This window comes from Watersipora subatra, chromosome 5, assembly GCF_963576615.1.
Source record: "Watersipora subatra chromosome 5, tzWatSuba1.1, whole genome shotgun sequence".
Classification (NCBI taxonomy): domain Eukaryota; kingdom Metazoa; phylum Bryozoa; class Gymnolaemata; order Cheilostomatida; family Watersiporidae; genus Watersipora; species Watersipora subatra.
Genome location: NC_088712.1, coordinates 21,327,492 through 21,333,694, shown reverse-complemented (window position 1 = coordinate 21,333,694; position 6,203 = coordinate 21,327,492). Strand labels below are relative to the sequence as shown.

The 6,203-nt window shown below is 39.0% G+C and overlaps 1 long non-coding RNA gene across 1 annotated transcript; it reads left to right on the top strand.

The window, feature by feature from the left end:
• The first annotated feature begins 551 nt into the window (after positions 1 to 551).
• Positions 552 to 3,633, top strand: LOC137396255 (uncharacterized). The gene is made up of 2 exons (XR_010978508.1): positions 552 to 860; positions 1,827 to 3,633. It is a non-coding gene; the product is annotated as an uncharacterized lncRNA (long non-coding RNA).
• Positions 3,634 to 6,203: the final 2,570 nt, after the last annotated feature.

The following is a 6,203-nucleotide window of genomic DNA, read 5'->3' as shown; positions in this document are numbered from 1 at the left end:
AGTGTACTATCATTGATACATCAATTGCCCCAAAACCAAATCTCACGCATTGCCCTACTCTTGGGTTGGCAGGTCTGGTTATACTGTATATGGTACAACAATCAGTCCTGTACGCCCTGGTTGCAAGTTAGGGCTGCAAATGTTAGGCGACTAGTTATGAACACCTGAAGGTTTGGGGCCAGTGTTATACTACTTAATTTTACTACTTGTTCAGACCTGCCAACCCACGAGTGGGGCAATGCGTGAGATTTGGTTTTGGGGCAATTGATGTATCAATGATAGCATATATAAAATTTTTGAAATTGGGGCAAAAATCTCACGCATTTTCAGTTTTTCTTTGGCGTGAGAGTTGGCAGGTATGTACTTGTTATCTTTCTTATATTCTAGAATTGTGCTTATTCGGACTGGCTGTATATAGACAATGGACTAGCCTAGTCCCGCCCGCACTTAAGAATTTCCGTCGCACACAAAACAAACAAAACGTTGTTTATGTTGTATAAGGTGTGTGTGTGTGTGTGTGGCGGGAATCCTTAAGTGCGGGACTAGGCTAGCCCGTTTTATAGACACTGCCGCAAGCTCCATTTTCTACCGGTGCCATGATTTAGTAGATACTAATACTGACATTATAAGTCGGTAATACATGCAAGTAGCCGTACTCAACTGCACTATCGTTCTCACTCGCGGCTGTAAGTGATCACAATGTGTGTTTATTAAGCGTTTTGAGTCGCAGACACGACAGAGAACTTAAACAAAGATGTTACAACTAGCCCAGTTACGTTCAGAGAAGGAGAACACTCATAGTAAAACAAAGGATGCAGAGCACATCGACTTCCTCAGTCCGCTACCATAACAATACTCAGGTCAGTTTGTTTGTAATAACGGGTAGTCCATACACTGCTGTTGATAAAAAAGGTCGAGAAACCTGATATTGTAAGGTTTGTTCACGTTAATAAATCAGCCGTGAAATATCACGCTGTGTTACTACATAAATAAATGTTTCTCCCAATTAAGGCTCCTGGTCGGTGTCTTTTGGAGTCTCATCTGTAAAGGGTTGATTTTTGTGTGTTCTAATAATGTATTTTTCAGTTACTATCTCTGCAGGTTCCCAAATCCCACGGACTCTTGCGGGTCCATCATGGATAATTTGTTTGATGCTATATTTTGCACGTCTATCTGTAGGAATATGTCTCACTGTTCGAGAATTTAGTTAACTAGCTTCTAGTTTTAAAAACAATTGAATTTTTAATAAGAACTTTGAAATATACTTTAAGATGTATCATTTCTATTTATACTTTAAGATGTAATATATGTTACATCATTGCATTTGTGTGACAATGATATCTATTCCCTGATGTTGGCAAGTTAGTCCAACATATAATGTAGTTGTTGGACTAACTTGCCAAAGTTGCTTGCTTTAGTCTTCAAGTGACAACTTGCTTCAACTTGCTACTTGAAGACTATTATACCACACTAGTAACCAAGTTGTGAAGAAAATGCCAATAGTTGACTTGTACAAATAGCTTACTCTGAATCAGTTCATTGCGCCTTATGTAATGTAAGTTTTTAGCAAAGATTAAATATTTTGCTCCAGTTATTCGTCTGCAAGTATCATTACATTCTACCTTGTATCGGAATCCATAAACTAAAACTAGAAATTTCCCTGTCATACAACAGCCCATGACCAAAGTGATATTGGTGAAAAGAAAGGGTACTGATGGTTGAGATGGTTCTCAGGGATCAGTGGTCACGCTATAACTTCACCCTTGAAGCACTCGGTACGTTCCACGCGGAGTGATGTTGACCATCTGTCATTTTTGTCTTTGCAGTCACCTACATACAAGCTTGCTTTACCTACTGCTGATTTAGTCTTGGTTGCCGAATCCTCGACTATTCCTCAATGGAATCATTGAGCTCCGCAAGATTCACACTCTCCATAGATTCCTTGATCTCTTCTCCCTTGCCATTCGTTTCTATTAGTACGCAATGCTTCAATTCGTGCAGAATCGCTGACCTGCTGACGTGTCTCAAAAGATTGACCAAAGCTTCACTTACCATATCATACTCGATAAGGTTACAATTACACTGGCTGTTTGCCTCACTGTTCTTAGCCTGTGCTTCTTATGTCTGTTATTACTAGTTTTTACCCTGTAACAGGCTATATTACTAATTATATTTCTGCAATCAAAAGTTCGGAACTAGTGTTGTGATGGCTAATGCTACTTCAGTAATTATCTTATAAAAGATTTTTTTTTATTAGTTGTTTTTTCAAGTCATGTTTATAGGTCACTACTATTCATTCGTTATTATTATATTCTCATAGGTTATTCTTGTTACCTAACAAACTTTTGGTCCGCCATTCTATAAGTAAGTCACTGTACATAGGATGCCCTCGCGAATGTTGCGTGCGTGTTGAATGATCACCCCTTTGTCGAACGCTTTGTGGTTTCAGCGCACAGAATATTTTTATGCGCTTTTGGGAAGAATCTTTGATTTTTTGCTCTAATGATTGATAGGCTAAGGGGTGTGTGTGTGTGGTATGTTTGAGATATATTCCGGAGTCAACTCGTTATATAAATTCCATATTTAGAATTCTTATTTTACTCGTATATGTACAAACGAGTTCTATAAGGTATGTGATCTATTCGCTATTCTCGGCTTGCACAGGTTGTGTTTCCGCCAGTCGGTAACTGTTGGCCGCTGCTCGCTAAGTAAGTCACTGTACATAGGATGCCCTCGCGAATGTTGCGTGCGTGTTGAATGGTCACCCCTTTGTCGAATGCTTTGTGGTTTCAGCGCACAGAATATTTTTATGCACTTTTGGGAAGAATCTTTGATTTTTTGCTCTAATGATTGATAGGCTAAGGGGTGTGTGTGTGTGTGGTATGTTTGAGATATATTCCGGAGTCAACTCGTTATATAAATTCCATATTTAGAATTCTTATTTTACTCGTATATGTACAAACGAGTTCTATAAGGTATGTGTTCTATTCGCTATTCTCGGCTTGCACAGGTTGTGTTTCCGCCAGTCGGTAACTGTTGGCTGATGCTCGCTAAGTAAGTCACTGTACATAGGATGCCCTCGCGAATGTTGCGTGCGTGTTGAATGGTCACCCCTTTGTCGAACGCTTTGTGGTTTCAGCGCACAGAATATTTTTATGCGCTTTTGGGAAGAATCTTTGATTTTTTGCTCGATTGATTGATAGGCTAAGGGGTGTGTGTGCGTGCGTGTGTCTGTCTGCTATGTTTGAGATATATTCCAGAGTCAACTCGTCATATAAATTCCATATTTAGAATACTTATTCTACTCGTATATGTACAAACGAGTTTTATAAGGTATCCATTTTATACGCTATTCTCGGCTTGCACAGGTTGTGTTTCATGTACCACACGTATTATTTCAGCTTATTTCCTATGCAGCAAAGTTTTGTCTGGCAGAGCCCTCTGGTTGTAGGTGTTCTTTTGATTATATCAATGTTCATTCTACATGTTATAGTCAAATGTTCTAGTTCATAACTAGCCATATATTATTGTCTTTAAATATTATGTTCTCTATGTAATAAATGTTTTTTTTATTGTTCGGAAAGTATGGTTTTTTGATGACATGTTGCTGATAATAGATATTGCACCTTCGAATGTAACAAAGGCAGAGCTGGAGTGAAAACTCTCTTCAGAATGCAGCTATCATATGAAATGGCAAGGAATCTTTTCCTTCTGTGCGTGATGGAGAATATATACATGTATGTGTATACTGTACATTCATGGGTGTGAGAAATAAACTGGACCCTTCATTCACTGTTTCCATGATGCGCAGTACTTCGGAGTTGCGCCATCTCTGAATCATGGAAACGGCGTCTTCGCACTGAAATCACTGCGCACTGATCAGAGCGAAACCAGTGCAAATTCACAGCAAGGAAACGGCATTGCGCAGTGGCTGCGCATAGCTCTCTTGCTGTGGAGGCCGACTCATCGAGGGCCATGAACTAGTACAATAGTTATCCCGCTAATCTTGTTTTTTTCTATTTTTCCGATCTTCTTTCACTTAAATTTAATTATGGTCTGCACCCACGAGGATGATGAGGTGATTACTTTCCTAGACTTTGTTATTGATGCCAACACTTTTCGAAAAATAGGTGGCAAATCCTGAAGTAACGTTTAAATAATATATTACTTAAAAATACTTATTAAAAAATATTACTTTGTGAAAATTGTGTTAAGGTTTGTAAAACCTTGTGAATGTGTATTGTAAATAAAAGTATAATGACGACAGAAGCATAAAAAGACTTTTTGATGTTCGGTATCCATGATCGATTCTATTTCTCCATCAGGCGATTCGATTTATACAATTTCTCTTTTCTGGCTAATTTGCTGAAAACCACTACGCAGCATGTAAACGTACAATCCCCTCGACTTCGGAGGTGGCTGCATCGCAGCACTGCACATTATGGAAACGTAGTGATTGGAAAACAAAGATTATCATTTAGAACATTGTTACTCCTTGTAAATTTAGTCAATAGTAATAAATTATATATATTAATCCTCATTTTCTCCTGATTTCAAATATGCAAGCCAAACAGCTGTAAATTATATTATTGATTATGTAGGCTAAATTCTGAACATTTCATCTTTTAATGGTTGAAGATAATATTCTGTACGGATACGATCACACCGCATAGATTTTTATTTGCCTTTTCCAAGTCATATACGTACATGTATATGACTTGAAGAATTTCAAGTCATGTCTAGTATTAGAAATATTCCGTGTGACGCCTAGTAGCCCTTAAATAACTGGTATTAAGTTTTTCTTGTAACGTGTTTGCTTTCACTTTAATAGAGTGATAACTGTGTTGATTCAATTATCACTGAACGTGGCATGTAGAGGACAACTCCAAGTTTATAACTAAGCGTAGCTCTAAAGGACTAATTATCGCATCACTCATTCCATGACACTATTTTTTTAGATATTTAATTGCATTTACTTTTCCAAAAAATCTCAAGGTGTCCTTACAAATGCACGGTGACAACAACACTGCTGTAAGAAAAGGGTGTCTCAGTGAGGCCCCTCTAATATTCTAGGGATCGCCTTCTCTTAACCATATAGACACTTAACTTTCTTGTCTATGATGCAGTTTGTACTTTCTTGATATCAAAAATTATTTGAAAGTCATGATATATGGAGTCAGCATATATACCATATAGCGCTTGTCAGCATATAGCGTGTATTTAGCAGGCCACACTGTTTGCCATCAACACGTAGGTGTGTGTATCCTATAGACTATGCTGACAAAAATACTTTGAGCAGAGAATTCCTTCTGTTTTCTCAATTGTTTAGAATCATCCAGTATTTTATATTATATGTTATATCATATGTTATCATATTATATGTTATATTACATGTTATATTTATAATGTACTAGCTGCATTACCCGTCTACAGGAATAGATTCACGTGCAGCATAAGGTTTATTGAGAGTTGTCTTTCATACTGTAAAACAACTCCAAATATGCATTCTACTGAAATTGTTGCCCTGAATATGCACATACATATTATGATGTCAATAATGTTGGGGAAAACAATAGAAATCTACAATGTGTTTTACAGCTAGATGCGTGTAAAATCTAGTAAATATTCTAGATTCATGCATCCGTTCATACCCGTCTATGGCCTGGCCCGTCATACCCATCCATGGCCCGTCTACCCGCCTTGGCTGACCAGTCTGTACCCGCCTCGCAGTTGTCTATCGCGTTTATGCATTCGCCTCGCCATCAATCGCCTCGCAATCATCCGGCCCGCATCCGCCTCGCAATCAATACCCTCGCACTCAATCGCTTTGCAGTCAATCGCTTCGCAATTAATAGCCTCGCACTCGCAACCAATCGCCTCGCACTCGCAATAATCGCCTCGCAATCAATCGCCTCACACTCGCAATCAATCGCCTCGCAATCAATCGCCTCACAATCAATCACCTCGCAATCAATCGCCTAGCACTCAATCGCTTCGCAATCAATCCCCTCGCACTCGCCAACTCATCCGGAAAGCCGCGCCTGGATGCATTCAGGGCGAAAAAGGTCTTCCGCGCATCCCCGAGTGACGCCACGGCCCCAAACCGCTAGCTGCATAACCCGTCCACAGGAACAGATTCATGTACAGCAAGAGGTTTATTGAGAGTTGTTATTTACACTGTAAAACAACTCCAAATATGCAGT